Raw genomic sequence first — 19,290 nt, 5'->3', positions numbered from 1 at the left:
CATCTGAAGCAACCAACTATGGCTTGCTTTGGCATTTATTAGTGCAAACTGGAAAAAGAGGAGAAATGCAAGTCATAGTTCTCTGATTCAGGTGACACCAACCATAGTACATCTCAAATAAGCCGGGAAAGAGTGGAAGAAATTGTTATGCATATAAGGAGATAAACTGAAGAGGGAAAAATCTGTGTTGTGGATCACATATTAAGTCCCATGGTTAAAAACTATTTCAAAGTCACTTCAGTGCTATCTTCTGTTCAAACTTTATTACATTGATGTTATAAAAATGTTCAAGGAACATAATGAAAGAAACCAAAGGCAGATGGTTGTTTACAATTTGCATCACTGCTGCCAATAAATATTTTTATTGCTATGGTTGCAACAATAAATACTCACGATTGGAATAAAGCTTGTAAGGATAAAGGAATTAAGGACGCTTGAGAATGCTTACTGCTTATATTAGATGAACAGCTGCATCATTTGTGGGTTATTAAGCATGCTGGATGGTCTGTTCAGAAGAACTACCTAGCTGGATCACACCAAAAGTCCATCTAGTTCGTTATTCTTTCTCCTAGAGTCACTAAACAAATGCACTGGGGAGCTTATAAACAAAACAGACATGCATCCCAAGCATGTGCTAGCCATCAGAAACATACCGGTTCTAAACAGAGAAATATCAATTATTACTTGAAAGATCAATTTTGCAAATATATCTAATAGAGCAACCTTAACAAAAGAGATGCAGGAGTAAAGTGATGGATTCTTAGCCACTTCTTGTGGCTCGCAACATCCACAGCAGCAAGTACAAAGTGAATACTACACCTGATAAATAGTAACCTTTTAAAACATATCCCTGGATTGATTCCAGAAAAATGCATTCCAGGCTGGAACAAGTGGCAAGGAAGAGATCAGGAGACCTCCTCATAATTGCAACTGAGTTGACCAAGAACACCTTCATCCTATCTGGGGCCCTTGTGATAGTTTCAATAAGCAGTACATCTACAAGCAGTTGAATTACATCCATGAAAGTATTTTTAGAACCTCATCACACGAGGCCAAGGCTCTGTCCTACGATGCTTCCAGGATGGAGCCCAATGGAGTCCATTACATGATGCAGGGCTACTTTCAGCAGAGCTCCATCCTGGAAGTGTAATATAATTGAGCCCTAAGAACATGGGTGGCTAGGCTACCTGTGTTCTCATTCGTTGAGCTGCGGACAGAAGGGGGGGATTTGCAGGCAATGTAGGGTGCTTGATGGATTTACCCTGCTTTGAAGTGTGTGTGTGTGTGCGCGCGTGTGTTTGTGTGTGAAAGAGAGAGAGAGATTGGTGAGGGCAAAGGAATAGATATACAGCATATATTTTGTTTTAAAATTTGGGTTCTACAAAGATTAGAGACATGGAACAAACTGGAGTATACATTCAGTTACATTCAGTTTCAGGGCATTCTTCAATCTAAAACATCCAGGGTTTGCAACTTGCTGGATTAATGTTTCTCATTCCACTTGATGTGGAGGATTGGATGCTCTTGGGGCTAGTAGCATATTTGTGCTTATTGGCTACAATTGTTTATTTCCTTCCTGGAAACTCTCCAGGGACTGGCAGATGATGGCTCAGAGATCAGCATCAGCCCAGGAAACACCACTTGAAATAACTGTTCTAGAGAACGTCTAATTAACTCTAATCCAGTCCCTGCATAGTGGTTTCAGGATACCCTACTTGCTGCCTTTATTACACAATTAAACTGGCTAAATCTTCTAGTCCTATCTTCCCATGGTACCTTAGTAAGGTCAAAGTACTTCACCAAAGTGCAAATCTCAGTGAGTCTTGACAGCAAAATACTAAGAACTCAATAATACAAACACCCATTTACTCTTCTTTTCATGTCATCTGGGGGTCCAGGAAAGCTAATGTAAACAGGCACCAGGAGGATATAATTAAATTAAAACTCAGCCAATAGAGCATAAGGCAACTATATCTTCATCTCTTTTACTTTATCACCGTTTTCCTTCTTGCCTACTCCTTCTATTCATTAAGCCTTTTTTGATTCTCCTAACCCCTCACCCATCCTCAACACATATCTGTTGTTGTGTACCTCTAAATCATGTTATTTAGGGCCTCATCAGACAGGGTAAATTTGGTGTCCTACCGTGTTTCCCCGAAAATAAGACAGTGTCTTATATTAATTTTTGCTCTCAAAGATGTGCTAGGTCTTATTTTCAGGGGATGTCTTATTTTTCCATGAAGAAGAATTCACATTTATTGTTGAACAAAAAATGAACATTTATTATATACTGTACAGTAGTTGTCATCACAAACCAACATAACCAGACAAACTGTGAATGCTATCAAAAATTTCCTGTTACTACCATTATTTTCATGTACAACTGGTATGGACATTTACCAATCCTGCATGCTGTGGTGTTTCGTTTGGCAGGCGCTGGAGATGCTTCCGAACAAAACCTTTGCTAGGTCTTACTTTCAGGGGAGGCCTTATATTTAGCAATTCAGCAAAACTTCTAATAGGTCTTATTTTTCGGGGATGTCTTATTTTCGGGGAAACAGGGTAGGATGCTTTCACCCTGTCTCGATGACAAAGCCCCATGCTGGACATCACTTGATGTCATGTGACTTCTGGTGGAGGCCCTGCCTTCAACCAGGGTGGAAGCATTGTCAGAGGCATCCTGCACAACATGGGAGCCTGCTCGTGTTGTGCTGGCTCCAATAGAGCCAGCATGGGTCCTCTGAAGAATGGCGACACTCCCCATGTCTAATGGAGAAAGCATCACCAAGACAGAGCTGCGCACAGGGCTACTAATTCGTCCTACTACCCCTCACTTTTTGTCTCAATGTCAAGCAAAGCAGGATGCTTCATCTGGTCTTTCCTATGAGGTCCTGGAAGACACAGTGTTATTTGCCCAGTGGATTACCAGGGTTGAGTGGGGATCCTAACCTTGATGGTTCAGAGTCATATGCTAACACTCAATCCCACCCACCCCTCTCTCTCACACACACACCTTATCAGAAAGCAGGAAGTGTCATCTTCCTCTTCAATGTATACATGCAAACATATATAAATATGTTAAACCAAAGTTGGGCACAGGCAGCATTAACCAGAAACGTATACAGAAATAGAACCTGGTTTTTTTTTCAGAAATAAAGAAACCATAAAGTTTAAATAACCTGAAATAGCATGGTTGCTGTTGTTTTGTGCCTTCAAGTTTTTTCCCAACCTATGGCAATCCTAAGGCAGGCTTTCTTGAAGACAGTTACTCAGAGGAATTTTGCTGTTGTCTTCCTCTGAGGCCAAGAGAGTATGAGTTATTCAAGTTTAGCCAGAGGGTTTCATAACCAAATGGGGGTTCATATTCTGCTCTCTAGAATCATTGTCCAGTCCACAAACCATTACACCACACTGACTCTGGTACACCACCCAAAATCAGCTGAAACTTATGGATGAAACCTTCAAGCTCTTTCTTTTGAGGAAATACACACCTGCCACCTAATCTCTCAGTGTTATCCAATGACTCAATGTGTTACTGCAGGCTATAGGGAGACTTTCATTAATTAACACTAGTCAATCCTGAAATATACACTCTTGTGGATGATGTATTCTTAAATGCTTCACTGACCATATTAAATTAATTGCCTTCCCTTTGCTGTATGTGTGTGAAATTCCTGGATCACCCGACTGTGGTTCTCACTTATCATTAGAATCATAGAATCATAGAGTTAGAAGAGAACACATGGGCCACCCAATCCAACCCCCTGCCATGCAGGAAAAGCACAAAGTACCCCTGACAAGTGGCCATTCAGCCTCTGTTTAAAATGCTCCAAAGATAGAGATTCTGTCACAATTTAAGGCAGAGAGTTCCACAGAGAGTTGAACAACTCTTACAGTCAAGAAGTTCTTCCTAATGTTCAGGTGGAATCTCCTTTCCTGTAATTTGAATCTATTGCTCTAAGTTCTAATCTCCAAGACAGCAGAAGGCAAGCTTGCTCCATCTTCCTTATGACATCCTTTCAAATATTTAAACATGGCTATCATGTCTCCACTCAACCTTCTCATCTGCAGGCTAAATATCCCCAGTTCTTTAAGCCGTTCATCATACCTTTGATTATTTTAAATGCCCTCCTTTGGACATATTCCAGCTTGTCAATATCTCTCTTGAATTGTGGTGCTCAGAATTGGACACAGTATTCCAGGTGAGCAGAATAGAGTGGCACCAGGACTTCCCTTGATTTAGACACTATTCTCCTTTTGCCGCCCAAAACCCCATTGGCTTTTTAAAGCTGCTGCACCACATTGTTGGCCCGTGTTCAACTTGTTGTCTACTAAGACTCAAATATTTTTTTCACATGGACTGTTGTTTAGCCAGGCATCATCCATCCTGTATCTCTGTGTTACATTTTTTCTGCCTAAGTGTAGTATCCTACATTTCTCCTTGTTGAAATTCATTTTGTTAGTTTTGTCCCAGCTCTCTAATCTGTTAAAGTCATTTTGAATCCTGATCCTGTTCTCTGGAGTATTAGCTATCCCTCCCAATATGGTGTAAGGGGGCAGGCAAGCAGGGAAGTGAGTGGACAAGAGAGAAAGTGCTGCATGTCCCTTCTGTCACACGTGCCATAGGTTCATTATCACTGCTCTAGGCCTACCTGTTAGACCTTTCTGCCTCAACATTCAAATTCACATACTATGCCTTCAGGCTTAAAGTCTTTTATGAAATAGCAAGAAAAAAAGAGAAATTGAGTGAGAAGAAATGGCTACGTTTCTTTAATAGTGATTATGATTAGCTGCATAAAACTGCACACAATTCTTGAGGGGCTTTGGAACATTATCAGTCATTAACCTCTGAAATAATAAATGCACTATAAATCAAACCCAAGAGGGAAAAATATTAAGCGTAGATTAAATTTGTTCATTCTGCATGATAATACTCAGTTTATTCCAGTTTTCAAGACTTAAGGTTTTTCTTCTTGCATCCCTAACACCTATCTCAAAGTGCTTGAAAACATTCCAGAGCATCTAGTGGTATAGATGGCTGCAGTAAGAAGAATGTACCATGGGCCAGCGGATACAGCATTTAGGTCATGGCTCTTTTGTTTATCAAGCAAATAAGATTATAAATTAAGATTCAAGATGTAAACTATTGCCTTACAGGAAATGGTGTATATATTGGTTCATATGCAAATGTGGTCACATGCGAATGAGGTCCTTCTATCTCAGTGATTCCCAAACTTATTTGGCCTACCGCCCCCTTTTCAGAAAAAATATTACTCAGCACCCTGGAAATTATTTTTTAAAAAAAAATGTAATAGTAATTAAACAGAAATAAATATGTACCTGTGGCCATCACCGCTCCCCTGGATTGCTGCAGAGCAGACCAGGGGGCGGTAGTGCCCACTTTGGGAATCACTGTTCTATCTCATCAGATGGCTCCTTTTCCTGTCATACACCACGTGCTCTCCTCTTTCCCAACAGAGCCCATTACATGACGCACACTTACTTCCGGCCAGGTTCCATCTGAAAAGGGGAGAGAAAGCGACACATGCCACTGCAACATGAGAGGCTTCCTGTGTTGCCTTCAGGACAATGGGGGAAGCCGTGTGGCAGTGATTCCCCCTATGTGATGGAGTCCCTGTGATGCGAGGTATGGAGTGACAGATTATCCATGCCCCCCCCCACCAGGACCCCATGGATTTGTGATGAGGTCCCATCACAAATCCATGACTGTAGCTCATGTGAACTGTGAAGAAAAAGGTTCCTGATTCCTTCACAGTACAAAAGAGATCTAGAGATCGGAGGGCTTTCTAAACTACACTTTAATAATAATAATAATAATAATAATAATAATAATAATAATAATAATAATTCATTTATTACCTGCCTTCCCTGCTTGATGTGGGACACAACACAGTTAAATATATCTATAAAATCACATGTTAAAACATAGTTAAAATCAAAATATAAAAGCATATGTTGAAACATACACATTTTAAAATACATGAGACAAAAGTTAAACATAAAATGTGATTTAAAAGTCATTGTTAAAACAGACTGGGTAGACCCGAGATAGGTCTTCAGCGGTGTTTTTATTCTGACAGCTCATTTAGCTTTCAGAGCTTTTCCGGCAGGTCATTCCACAATCTTGGGGTGGCTGATGAGAAGGTCCTCTGGGTGACAATTGCTGGTCGGGTTCTGGCCGGCTGGAGTAGATGGCCCTCAGAGAACCTATGTGTCCTAAGTGGTGGATTGTACAGGAGAAGACAATCCTGTAGGTAACCTGGGCCCAAACCATGTAGGACTTTAAAGATCAAAACCAACACTTTGTACTTCCATTTTAACTGCCATGGTAATATCCTATTGAATCCTATGATTTATACCTCAGAGAAGAGACATTTAGAATTCTCAGCCAATGAGCCCAAGTGCATTACCTCACTATAAACTCCAGAATTTTGTAGGATGTTACAATGGTAGTTAAAGTAGAATTACAGAGCTATAATCATGCTCCGCGAACAAGCTCCTGAGAAATATATATTAAATTTGTATTTATTGTGCAGAATAGAGTGCACAATGAATACATAGCCATGCATATGTTGTGTCCAATGAGTCAATTAATTTTTGGAACAGTTCACGTGTGTTGAGGAAGAATATCCATCAATCCAGTACTCTGTCATATGGTGATATTGGCTTCTTCAAAATGCAACAGGCCATTCTCACATTTTTAAATATTCTTTATTTTAATTTGTATTTCTCAAACACAATTATATCATTCTATTTACCAAAAGTCCAGAATACCATGCTTTAAAATCTTCAGAACCCATCCTTAATAGGGATCTATAGAGACTTGCCTATTGGAGACAAAAGAAAGGATTTATTTTTGCTCCTAATGTCTGTGGCAATGGCTTCTGCTGAATAGGTGATTTCATTGCTTTTTCAAACTATTTGTAATTCTAGGACAATTGCCAAAGGCTGCTTCTCCTACTCCACAACTATTCAAAAGGATCATTCAGACCTTGTTTACACTAAGTCTGCCAGACAAAACATTCACCTGAAATGCAGTCATTTTTTTTATTGGTGGTCAACATCAAAAGTGTGAAAAGTTTTTTATAGCAATTAATAGGAAATTGCCACCATCCATCATTTTTAATACAACTGATATTCATATCCACTAGGGAAATATATGAAAAGACAAATATCTAGATTGCTTAAGGTTGATCTCAAGGTCAGTCAAAATGATCCACAGGAAACATTTACAGGCAGTTGAAATTGCTTATAATTTGTCAGTAATCTTTTGGAGCAGTCTATTGTAGATAAATTGTGTCGCAATAATTTGGAGTGGCCAACATGAGTTCTGATTCAAAGAGACAGGCTTTGAGGAGGTTAAATGAAAGAGAATGTGTTTATGTAATCTTAAGCCTCACAAGGCAGGGAGATCAGTTGTAGACATCTCCCAGTAGTGCTTTCTTACACTCTGTGGGCTTGATGCTCTAGTTTAATACCAGATTATAGAGCTGTAACCTTGTACTTCTTTGTTTGCTGAAAATAAAATGCAGTGTTTTGAAAAGGTGTCATTTTTGTGTGTGTGACAGATCCATCAAACTGAGCATTTCCAAGAAAAGTTGCCTGGCAAAACCACACTGGATCTTCATTCAGTTTTACAGTGTGTTTTGAAAAGTCAAGATTTAACACTTTTCCTTCTTAAGAAATGAACACTTGGCATGGTTTCCGTGTAAAGATGCCAAGGGAAGCCAAGATCATTGTATAGTGACAATACTAATAATAGTTTACAACATTGCCGCTGCTGCTCAATCGCATAGTCGTTTCCAATTCTTCGTGACCTCGTGGACCAGTCCACGCCAGAGCTTCCTGTCGACCATCGCCGCCCCCAGTTCCTTCAAGCCAGTCACTTCAAGAATTTTGTCCATCCATCTCGCCCTTGGTCGGCCTCTCTTCCTTTTTCCTTCCATTTTCCCCAGCATCACTCTCTTCTCCAAGCTTTCCTGTCTTTTCACGATGTGGCCAAAATACTTCAACTTTGCCTCTAATATCCTTCCCTCCAGTGAGCAGCTGGGCATTATTTCCTGGATGATGGATTGGTTGGATCTTCTTGCGGTCCAAGGCACTCTCAGGATTTTCCTCCAGCACCAAAGTTCAAAGGCATCTATCAGCCTTCCTTATGGTCCAGCTCTCACAACCATAAGTTACTATGGGGAATACCATTGCTTTGACTATGCGGACCTTCGTTGCCAGTGTGATGTCTCTGCTCTTCACTATTTTATCAAGATTGGCCATTGCTCTCCTCCCAAGAAGGAAAAGTCTTCTGATTTCCTGGCTGCAGTCTGCATCTGCAGTGATCTTCGCACCTAGAAATATAAAGTCTGTCACTGCCTCCATGTTTTCTTCTTCTATTTGCCAGTTATCAATAGGTGTAGTTGCCATGATCTTGGTTTTCTTGACGTTTAACTGCAATCCAACTTTTGCACTTTCTTCTTTCACCTTGGTGATAAGGCTCCTCAGCTCCTCCTCACTTTCGACCATCAGAGTGGTATCATCTGCATACCTAAGGTTGTTAATGTTTCTTCCAGCAACTTTAACTCCGGCCTTGGAATCGTCAAATCTCGCACGTCGCATGATGTGTTCTGCGTACAAGTTGACTAGGTAGGGTGAAAGTATGCAGCCCTGCCGTACTCCTTTCCCAATCTTGAACCAGTCCATTGTTCTGTGATCTGTTCTTACTGTGGCTGCTTGTTTACAACATTGCTCCACTTGAGGTCAGTTTAGGTTCCTATCTGGGAGCAAGGACTATGACATTTCCACCCCTTCACCAGGAAGGGAGGGTACAAGAAGGACTTATGTTAAGGGGCCTGATTCTGATTGCTGTGCGGTTTTATTGCACAAGGAAGACAGAAACTGGCAATGCATTAAAGGTGATGGTCCCAATCACATGACGCTATGTGGATCCCACTGCTAGTCTGCTACATACCTGTGATCCCCCCACCCTTCCCTATTGACAGGTAAAATGCATCAATAGCTCCTAATCCCACAATGTTACCATCACCTACCATGGTGCAAAGGGGTTCCTGCAGTTTCTCTGCCAGTATGTTGGGAATAAAGTGACATCAGTGGGAAAGATTCTTCTCCTTGGCTATTTCCAAGCTGGTCATTTTCCTTTTATTCTATATGTTGCAGTTATATTTACCTTTTCTTTTAAAAAAAGAGATCGAAGTATGTAATTACTCTAACATTAAACAAAATTGGGACAGCAGTAGTACAGAAAAGAAGGGTTTTGAGAGTATGTAGAAGTACGATCATGGGATCACAAGTGGGCGAATTACCACAATTGCATGATTGAAGAGATATGCTATTAGTCAGTATATATGCTATCAATGATAACGTCCATAATCTTGGTCACTGGCAGAGAATGTGGAAACAGTGTGCTCCTTACACCCCATTTGGAAGCTTAATGGATCTCTTTTGCCAAATCTGGTTGCTTGCTCTTAAAGTGGGCCTGGGTGGCATTTACATAGTTTTACTGTAAAACTACATAATCTTACTGAATAGAAAACAGTAATAGATCTGTAATTCTAGGTTATGAATCCCTAATTGCAGTACTGAATACTAGCCAATATTTTAAACTATTTTCTCTGGACCCAGTGAACATTTTGACATTAACTAACCACATTTTGTAAATATTTAAGTCCCTTTTGGAGTAATGGTATTTAAATTAAATTTAAATAACTCACTTTAGCTGGATTGAGGCTTTTATTTTTAGCTTCTAGTGAAGATTTCATGTAGTCATCATGACATGGAAATGTCAAAAGAAATTCTATCAGCATCATTTCCAGTCCATGTGATGTTCAGGAAGATAGAGTTATCAAATAATCCAGTGTGAGTGTGTATGTGTGCAGGTGTTTTCAGCATAGGAAAATACATAACTTGGCCAATAAAAAAATTAATGATCTGTTCTGCCTAGCAATCTAACTGTATCAAATTGAATTGCCACACACTGATACTACCATATATCTTTGATCTTCGCAGAGGTAGTATTGTCAATTACCTTGTGCATTTCAGTTCATCTGACATGGGGTACAGGAAACCATTTGGGTCTCTTGATCATAGGTTATATAAATGGTATGTAGAAATCTGGTTTTTTTTTTTCAAGTTACGGTAAATAACCCCCTCTTCATATTCTCAGAGTTAAATCATTAACATTTAGAAATGTGAAACGACAGCACTCTGATTCAGTTCTTTGTAATTGCTACAGACTTATTTCAGAACATGAAGCTTTTGCATGAAGCTCCATTTCATACAAACTGACAACTTGATCACTCTGATGTTGTAGTGCTAACTTGTTTTTTTGGCAGGATGACATTTGGCAAGATGGTCTATCTTGTAGCATGCATACATACATTGTATTTGCTTTTATTTTATTCCTAATCCCAGAGGACTAGAATACTGTTCATTTACAGAGTGAGCAAATAAGCCTTTTTATTGGTAGCATTCATTAACAGTTGTATTCCTCAAATGCTACTTAGTGGGAATACTTGAGTATTGCTTTTTGTTTTCATTGCACAAATGTGAATACAAGGGAAAAGCACATTGGCGAGTTAAAAACTGTCTCTTTTTCTCTTGTGATTTATTTAAGTAATTACTGTTCTCTCCCAAGAACTGCTGTGCCAGCATGTAAGGTGCTTAAACTGGAGTTGAAGTATCACCACAACTGCCGACTCCAAGAGCAAAGTCTCATAGCCAAAGTTAGCATTATTTATATTGGTCAAATACACCATTCCACAGAACCGGTGTGTTGAAGTGGTTTGAATGTTGGCCTGGGATTCTGGAAGACCAGGTTTTGAATCTCCATCAGCCTTGGAAGTCCATTGGGTGACCTTGGACAAGTCACACCCTCTCAAGCTCAAAGAACAGTAATTGCAAATATCTTTCCTGAATAAAGACAACCAACAACACTCTAAAATAGGGTTGTCATAAGTAGGAGCTGAACTAAAGCACATGACAAAACATCAACAACAATATCCCATACTTCCATAGCTTTCCCTGCCATTCAAAGCTCTGTGTCTCCACTGCAAGACAACAAGAGATTTTTACAGAGAAAAACACATCCACTGAAGCAAAAGGTAGTGGACAAGAGAGAGCAGGTTCAAGTAAAGATAAAAACAATGTGAGAGCTTTATGCTCCAGTCACCGCTTCTTTAGATGAAGAATCAGCCCAAAATGAATACTGCAAATGACAGATGTTGACCTAAACTGGTATACAAGGATGAAAATGTGCACATGAATCCTACTCTCTGTGTCCTCACACATCAGTAAATCAGGGAGTTGTCAAGATGTTAGATAAAACCACTGCTCCACCCTACACCAGAATATATAATACCTGTGTTATGCTCATGCTGTTTTGGGAATTACAGGAATTTTAGTTCAAAAGATAGCTTTCCTTGACTGTGACTTCACTTCACTCTCACATGCTGGGTTAGAATTGTAATACATGCACTGGTAACCTCAAGGTTAGATTTCTGCAATATGCACTATGTTGGGCTACCTTTTTACCAAGTTCAGAAACTCCAGCTGGTTCAAAATACGGTAGCCAGACTGGTTACAAGAACATCTAGGAGTGGGCATATTACACCCACATACACACACATATCCACTCATGGCTGCAACATTAATCTATCTGATGTTTTCTCTTCCCTCCCTGTCCTCCATGATATCATGTATTTGATTGTGAACATGGGTCTAGCATACACATCACACACATGGCATTGGTTGCTGTTCAGCTTCTGTCTTACCAATACTCTACTTGAGAGATCCACCTTGAATTGGGACTGGAAACAAATAGGTAGTGAGTAGAGCTGTTTCAGCAGTGAAGTGGGCAGCTTACATATAGGCAGCAATTCATTGCCATATGGACATACATAGAAACTTTTTTATATTCAGTATAAGATATATGCAGTTTTCCTTGTGTAAATTAGTATATTTTTAAATTTCATAAGCATGCCAAACAATACTGCTGAGATCCCATATGCTAGTAGTGGAATAAAAAGTTCTACCAGTTGTAGGTTTTGCCCCTCTACTTCTCCTGCTGCCTACCAGCAGCCCAAAGGGTTTTCAGTAACCACAAGGATTTCATCATCTTAATGCATCTGGTTATAGAAAAACAGCTGGATGGTGCATGGTCACTTCTATGCACATTTGCCCACTAATTGGTCAATGGGGAGTGCAGGGAGGAGCTAGTATGGTCAAGGGATAATTATATGAAATGGATGGTGGCAAACCATAGAAAGACATGCACAAGTATAATGCCAGCAGCAGGATTGTAGTTCCTAATTTTAAATATTAATTGAGTTATGAATAAAACATTTATTTTGACAAAGTAACTAAATGAGTGCTGTTTCTGTTTTGGTTTTCCCCTTAAAATTAATTTTCCTCGTTTGATCTCCAGATCACAATGGCCATGATCATGCCTCAGGAGATGTAGCTACTCACCTAGCTTTTTTGGGCTGTAGCCCCCCAAACCAAGACATTTTCTAGTTAGTGGACAGTGGGGTGAGCAGCAAACAAGTTATTGTCCTTTAGAAACTTTCAAAGGGCCCTTCCATACAGCCATATAACCCAGAATATCAAGGCTGCCCTGAGTCCCTACGGGTGAGAAGGGCGGGGTAAAAGTTATGTAAATAAATAAATAAATAAAGGCAGGTAATCCACAACATCTGCTTTGAACTGGATTATCAAAGTCCACACTGCTATATAATTCAATGCAAGGTGGACTTTATACAGCTGTGTAGAAGGGGCCAAAGAGACAGGTATCAACAGGGAGCTGGAAGGGTCGTTTGAAGCCTATGCAAATTATATTATTGTTCTATGTCCAACTACAGGAAGACGGTGAGATGTTTGCTTGTTGCTCCCCAATTCAACCAAGAAATTGCCAAGTTTGAGGGGCTCCATTTGAAAAAGACTTGGCTTCAGGAAAAGAGATTGCTGTTGGAAAGTTGGTAGAAAATTCTGATCTCAACAAGCACTAAAAAAGTGAAAGGCAATTGTGTAGGCCTAACTTATGACATCGCAATTCACCAACAGGATGCTTGCTAATGTGTTTGATCAGCTGCACCACAATATTGTAAATGCCACTGATTCATTTGTCATGGACTCTTCATCCACATAGTTGTATTGTTAATGCCAATGTGTTGTTAATGCCAACAGATGCATCTGTAAAGGTTTCCATCACAGCTTTGCAATGTTTCTTTTTGGGATGACTTGCTGGAATATGCTAAGATCAGTGCTTTGCAAAGTTTGGGATTCTGAACATAGAATGGGTGTACACATATCAAAGCTGAGACCTAAGGTATTTTTAGACGCAACCATCTTTGTGTGACAAATGTTCCCTGGAGAATGAGCGAATATCAATAAGGAATTATTCACCACCTCTGCCCCTCATGCAGCAATTTGAGAATCCACTTCTTCTCCAATTGTCTCAGGCTGAGATTGGAGTTGTTTTTGCATCTACAGCTGTGGAATTATCTCCAGCCAATATTTCCAGCTAAATCCTTGCTAAATACTGAGCTTGCTCACTTTGAGAAAGGATCAGTTAGCAAGGACCAGATCTGTTGTCTTCAATTGTATAAACTACAATGTATGATGAAACATAAGATGTGGGGGATCTCAGCAGATTGTTAGCATGTTGCTTAAGGCCTTTCATAAATCCTATAAAGGAAGTGTGGAAGCACTCTGTTTTGCTGTCTGCTGTTTCCAGATGCACTGACACATTTCATTAGCTTCTCCCAAACATTAACCAACATGTACAGTGTATGTATTTACACTTTATGGTTGTATTATGTATATGTACATAGATATCTCACTGAATATAGCCACTGTTTAGGAGTGAATTTTATTCAGCACTGTATGCAATAAAATCAGAGCTTGGCTTATTTTTTATTTTTTTTGGACTGGAGCTCCTAATATCCCTACCTAGTATTGGCACTGGCCTTGTAGATATGAGATTCTAAGAATTGTATGAGTAACTTTTCCCAGTGGTGGTTTTTAAAGTGGGAGGTGGGCCCAACATTGACAAGCTGGTTGTTATCAATTTTGCCTATTTGCGGATATTTGCAGGGCAAAATTAGATTTTAGAAATTCCTATATTTCTTCAGTTAACACACACTTTTTTCTCTATATAAACTTTTTTTTAAAATGAGGTGCATCTTGTATCTTATGTAGTTCTGTTGGTAGTGGTACTGAAAATAGGGTGCATCTTTCAATTGATGGTATCGTACAATTAAAGAAATGCGGTATATTGTGATTTTTGAAATGTTGTATGCCATCTTGGATCCCATGGTGGGAGAAAGGTGAGATATAAAACAAACAAACAAAAAGAGAACTCTACTACAACATACATTTCTACTAATGCTATTAGCAGTTTACTGCTAGGCACAGTATGAAGTACTACAACTGAAACTGCTTCTGAGTTTTCTTTATTAAGTTCTCCCCCTTTACTTTTTGACTTCTTCCAGGTTCTTAAGTGGATAAATCCTTTGAATGCAAATGAAGAACTGCTCAGATGGTGATTCCAGCTGCTTTGCCGGTAATTTTAAGGGATTCATATGAGGATCAAATGAAAACGTTGCCACTGTAAAGCTGTTAGCAGTCTGTTTTTGTGGCATATATTATTGGGCAAGTTACACTGAAAGTCATGTGTTGTATACGGCAACAAATATTCAACATAGAATTCAGAGTAAACGTTTTGCTTCAGTGTTGGAAAGATATGTGAGCCTTTGTTCCAGTGCATACAGGAATTAATCCTGTGGTTTTTTCACAATAGACAATTATAGTGTCATGATTCCACTTTAATTGCTATAGTTACATCCTATGGAATCCTTGGGTTTGCCATATATGGGGGGGTCTAGAGGTCACAGCCAGCATGGCAGATAAGATGGGGGATTTCCCCCATTTCCAGGGGATGTTAGTCTACTTTTGCTCTATAAGGATTTATTTCTTCTTTTGTAAGTCCATTCTGACCCATTTCTGCATGAAAATGTGTAATTTTTGCATGTTTTACGCAGTAATATATATTTCTCCATTATTTTTATTTTGTTGTTATTAAATCAATTTACTTATATATCATTGCTCAAATCCAATGATATCTCCAATGATTCATTACATTAAGAACACATTAAAATGCTAACAATAAAATATAAAATCGTTCATTGAAACAATAACCACTTAAACCATAAGCTCAGAGTCGACAAAAGATATGCCTTCTGAGCTAAAGGCTATAGTAAAATCCAAAGAAGTGCAAAAACCAAATCGAACATTAATTTAGCAAATGCAAATCATACCTTATTTGATGTGTGAGTCCCATCTACACTGCTATATAATGCAGTTTCAGAATGCAGCTTAATTGCATTGAACTGCATTATATAGCAGTGTAGATGAGGCCCCAGTCAAAACAGTGTAGTTGTGGTCCCAGTCAAAACTACACAAGCACACATGCCAACTATTAGTCCTGGAATTTCATTGGCATTAATGGGATCTTCCTTTCTAATACAAACAGACAAGAATATTGCATCTCACTAACCAGACAGACACAGAACCACAAACCACACTGTGGGCTGCATTTATATGGCAGAATTATAGCAGTTTGACACCACATTAACTGCCCTGATTCCATGCTATAGAATGTGGTGGATTGTGGATGAGAGATGGAAGCTCTTACATATGCCCGTGACCTGCAGAATGATGCACCACTCAGCTTTGCAGAACGAAGTAACACGGGAACTTTTACTAAATCCTAGAAATCAACAGAACAATGGTATTTACAATAGTCCCTCTGATTGCGTACAGAAATCAGCAGTTATAGGCAATCCATTCTTTGTCCATGAATCTGATTCAGTGAAGATCAGCAGAAAATCAGGGCTCAGAAATAGTCAGGCCTCACTTAGTACAGAGCCATCTTCTTTCCAGCAAGTACTCAGAAGACTCTCACACAGAGAGAGAAACCTGTTCGAACTGGTTTTCCAGTAGCAGGATAGCAACAGTTACAAAACCAATTCCCAGGTCCTTGCAAACTCAGACAATTGGCTCCCTGCATTTGATTTTCCAGTTACCACACATATAGTATCTTTGCATACCACGACATAGAATCCTGGGGTTGTAGTTTTTTGAGATACTTACCCATCTCTGTTAAAGGTCTCTGGCGCCACAACAGACTACAAATTCCTGGATTCCGAAGGATGGATACGTTGTTGTATTGTATCTTATATGTCATGGCATCCTTATAAGCCTCCCCAAGTCCCTATGGGAGATGGAGGTGGGTCACTAAATAAATAAATAAATAAATAAATAAATAAATAAATATTATGGATCTATGGCACTAAAAGTGATATCAAATTGCTAGAATTTTACAGTGTGGGTGGGAGGCATACCTCTGAGATCCACTATTATGGTTACTTATAATATACTTACCGTATATTTACTACGAAAATGTACCTTAAAGATCATGGAAAAAGAAAGCCAGATCCCAACCCCAAGATGTCAGTGAAGTATACAGTAGCGACATGTATTTTAGATTAGGGGAGAGAGGGGCAAGAGAAGAATTCTTTAGGGCAATGTCTAGATCCATGTCCAATTTCATCTGAAAATACATTTCAAGAGACTAGCTGCTGTGGGACTAGAACATCCGCAAGCCAATCTTGCAGCATGTTTCTGTTTGACCTCCATTCTGTTCCACAGTTTCTTGGTCACACAAAGCCAAAATTATGTTAGCAGAAATAACCACTTTAATGGGAACAACTTGCACCTCTTGGCCTTCGAGGAGTCTATCCTATGCATGCACAAAAATAGCACTTGCTTCTTAGTTCAGATTCAATAAGTCCTGGAGTAATTCACACCTTGTATTCAATTAAGTTTCCAATCACACATAATGCACTTTTCCTTGTAATTGCTGGATTATTAGCATAGTTTTAACTCTGAATTATCTCAATTATCTGCATGTTCCTTAATTGGAACTCATTATGATGTGTAAACATTCTCTTTCTACTATATTTGCTCTATGGGTTTGCTCTAATCTCTTTCAAAAGCTAAATAATCCTGACATTAACAAAATAATAATTGGCATATCCCTCACAAAATAGTATGCAGAAAATTATTTGTGGAAATGAGGTATATTCCATCTGTTTACATCTAGCTATTTCTTTATTTCACAATTCATTAGTGGAGTCCTGTTCATAAATCCATGATATACATATTAGCAGCTATTTGTTTGTGAAGAACAAAAATATCTATCATTTGGGATATAAATTAACATACTGAGAATCAAAGACAAAAAATGAATTATAATTGACAACTGGTAAACTTATTTTAATACATATTTATCATGCCATAAAAATAACACTAACATAATATTTAATTTAAAAAGTGTAAGACATCTGTCAGATGCTTTGTTTAAACTGCTGAGGAATGCTGTTTGAGGAAATGCCAATACTTTTCTTATTTGCTTTCCTTTTTCCCAGGATTACCTGTGCCGCTAGCCAGCTCACTGAGGCCCCTTCTACACTGCCATATAATCCAGATTATCGAAGCAGATAATCCACATTATCTGCTTTGGATTATATCAATCTACACTGCCATATAATCTAGTTCAAAGCAGATAATCTGGATTGTATATGGCTGTGTAGAAGTGGCCTGATTCTACATATTAAATGGGTCAGGGCTATTTGAGACCCTGAGTTTTTAGTTTCAGAATCTGAGACCTAAGGACAACACCTTCTGATGTCACCAAGTATGATACTTTATGCATCACTCACAGCGTCCAGTCACATCACACAGTTATAGTGTTATATTCCAGTTTAATTGTCATAATAACATTTTATGACATCCCGGGATTTGCAGTTTAGGGTGGGGCATTTAGAATCCTCAGTCCCAGAGTTCCAGTGCCTCACCAGACTACAAGCTCTAGGGATGCATGAGTCATGTCATGTAAACTATAAATATAGCACTAGACATAGGTTCCTCTGGATTTGTGGAATCTGCAGTTTCCAAAGACCGTGATTGTTGTGCCTCATAGGGGGAAATGATGGTGGCAGGAACATGAACACGCTGGCATGATGGTCTGCATTTTTAGTAGCTGTAGCAAGTTCTGGAACCGAGCCCACATAGATATTGCTAGTCCACTATATTTCTGTAGTGTGAATTAGTCCACAATTGCTTTAAGTATGGCATTCAATTTTTTTAAAAAAGTCTATCAAATGAGGTAAGACTTAGGACTTCATCAGATGCATTGTAAAAAGTGAAAGTCATCTTCTTAGCAAGCGTATCTTACCCTTCCATTAAACAAACATCATTTTGGTTGTTGTATGTCTTTCGGGCTGTGTGGCCATGTTCCAGAAGTATTCTTTCCTGACGTTTCGCCCACATCTATGGCAGGCATCCTCAGAGGGTGTGAGGTATGGTAGCCTTCGACAACACATTAAACATCTTTCTTTTTTTTACAAATACCATCAGACGCTTTATGTTCTCCCATTCTGTCCCATGTTCTGAACCATCACATGAGTGAGTACAGTCCCTACCCATTCCACATTACTTTTTTTGAAAATCGGAGAAGACTTCAATATCAAAAGGTTAGATTACTGTGGACCTCATCCCCTTTGGGGGAAAGCAGGTGAATTTTTAAACCCCTTTGCCATGATCTGTCTTTCCCATGCCTTCTTCCCCTCCATTACAAGTGTTATTGTAAACCACTTTGCCACGATTCCCTCCCCCAAAGCTTTTCTTCCCTTCATTATACCAATGTTATGTTAAAAAGCTATCAATAGCACACTTTTGAAAGCCTAGATTACAATGAAGGAGAAAATGCAGCGAAAGCAAAGTGGTGATAACTTACAATAGCGCTATTCCTTAGGATTACGTTAATTTTAAAATTACTTTTCCAGGCTCATGCAGAAAGATTTTGTAAAAGAAGTGGAGCAAGATGGGTTCATGACCAGGGCCAGCTGAGAGGAGACAGAGAAAGAAAAAAGAAATATGGAGAAGGAAGGGCAGGAAAAGCAACTTCTCAACCCCATCCCCATTGCCCTGGGAGAAGAAACTAGTTTTTTTTTTTCTGGGCATCTACCCTTTGCTCCTGTGGTATGCCTTCCCTCCTCATTAATCTTCCCACTGCCTATCCAAGGAATCATCTCCTCAGCAGACTCCCACATTAGGAGTTGCTTGCCTGGAAGTCAAAACCAGGTGCCCTGCCATGTGATCAGTGGTGAAGTGTTGGCCCGGTCGAACCCCTTAGTGTTG

The sequence above is a fragment of the Anolis carolinensis genome, chromosome 4 (assembly GCF_035594765.1).
Source record: "Anolis carolinensis isolate JA03-04 chromosome 4, rAnoCar3.1.pri, whole genome shotgun sequence".
In the NCBI taxonomy this organism is placed as follows: Eukaryota; Metazoa; Chordata; class Lepidosauria; order Squamata; family Dactyloidae; genus Anolis; species Anolis carolinensis.
Note: the sequence above shows the minus strand (reverse complement) of the source record.